The sequence below is a fragment of the Silurus meridionalis genome, chromosome 14 (assembly GCF_014805685.1).
Source record: "Silurus meridionalis isolate SWU-2019-XX chromosome 14, ASM1480568v1, whole genome shotgun sequence".
Classification (NCBI taxonomy): Eukaryota; Metazoa; Chordata; class Actinopteri; order Siluriformes; family Siluridae; genus Silurus; species Silurus meridionalis.
In genome coordinates, this window is record NC_060897.1 from 1,800,038 (window position 1) to 1,801,667 (window position 1,630).

Genomic DNA, 1,630 nt, shown 5'->3' on the forward strand with positions numbered 1-1,630 from the left:
CAATGATGGATTCTGCACTGATGGATGATTCGTTATTTCACATCCGAGTTGTTCAAGAAAACCACAAACCCAAAAAAACTCAGAAGATGGCAAGAAACTGGAAATGGGGACATTTGAACTATTTGCGTTTATACAATTTCACCATTTTTTTGGAAATGGTTTTAAAGGTAAACTCTGCTTCCTTTAAACCATCCAGCTGTTGACGTATCTTCTCTAACAGCACCACATGGAATTATTCCGAATTCAATTCTAATATATAATACATGGTGTGAATGCTGAAGGAGAAAGGAATAATTGTAGGTTTCCACCAGCAGGGGGCGCAGTGAGGCGCTGCTGCAGTACACTTTGTACTGTAGAGGAGCTGGAAGATAAACACGGGGTGAAGAGGAAGAAGGGCATTAATCTGAATAGAGAGATAGAGGAGGATTTATAAACACGAAGAGGCTCCGGGAGAGAGTGGATTAACGCCATGACCATCTCCTGAGACCAGAACAATCATCTGCTGTGGTTCAGAAAGGTCAGTGTCCGAGTGAAGAGCTCAGAAACACCAGATTACTGCATGAACGCTGCACGATTGAACGCTGCATGACTTGTTTAGCGTTTAATCTCAGGATTATAATAATGATGATTATAATAAGAGATCTAATTACACACTTGCTGAAAAGGATTAAATGCGTCACAGTGATGATAAACTCTAATTTACACGGTTGAAGAATCTAAAATAATACATAAACACTCATAGACGGTCTACTATAGTGAAATATCTGAATTAAATTATCTACATATAGTGTTTTAACTCACCTGGATTAATTAAAACTGAATTAAATCAGATAGATTACAAAAACACCAAATTAACTCACCTGGATTAAATAAAACCACAAATTAACAAACCTGTAATAATTAAAACAGAAATATTTGACCTGGATTAATTAAAACATCAAATTAAATCACCAGGTTTAATTAAAACAAATATCTCACCTAGATTAACCAAAACTGTAAATGAACACACCTGGATTAATTCAAAACAACATTAACTCACGTGAAATAAAGAAACTGCCAATGAACTCACCTGGATTGAATAAAAGAATGAAATGAACTTCTGGTATGATCTGTTGTATAGAACTTAATGTTTATATCCCTTAATGCATACCTGAGGCACTGATGAGACTCTGTGGGATGGTCAATTGGGTGATGGCACCCTCTGCCACACTACTCTTCAGTCCTTCCTTCTCCTGAGGTTGCTCCTTTCTCGTAACTCAGTACACTGAGGCACCGTTGAGACTCCGTGGGATGGTCAACTGAGTGATGGAACCCTTGGGTTGTCAAGTGGGCGCCCTCTTTTCTGGGTGTTTCGCTGATAGGACCACGACACCTCCAGAGGGTTCAGCAGTGAATCCCAGCATCCCAGGTTCACTCCCTAGGTGCCATCAACTCACTTAAAGACCCAGGCGGAGTCTTTTCTCCTCACCCACAGCTACTGGCTTCCCTTTTCCGCAGCCGCAGAGAGGTCTTCGACTGCCTGCCGGTGGGCCTTTCCTCGTACACCCATCTCCCTGAGTAGCCTGGATGTTTTGGTGGCTACGAACCCTCTGCAACCTACTTCCACTGGGCGTACCTTTACATTCCAGCC

The 1,630-nt window shown here is 41.3% G+C and overlaps 1 protein-coding gene across 2 annotated transcripts in view; it reads left to right on the forward strand.

Annotated features, from left to right (window-relative positions):
• The first annotated feature begins 328 nt into the window (after window positions 1-328).
• The window catches only part of slc25a39 (solute carrier family 25 member 39), an 11,568-nt gene continuing 10,266 nt past the window's right edge, over window positions 329-1,630 (forward strand). Inside the window, exon 1 of one of the 2 annotated variants that reach the window (XM_046866400.1) lies at window positions 329-517. The gene's annotated coding sequence lies outside the window, so the exon portion shown is untranslated. The remainder of the gene's footprint in view (window positions 518-1,630) is intronic. The other variant, XM_046866399.1, reaches the window with a different exon arrangement.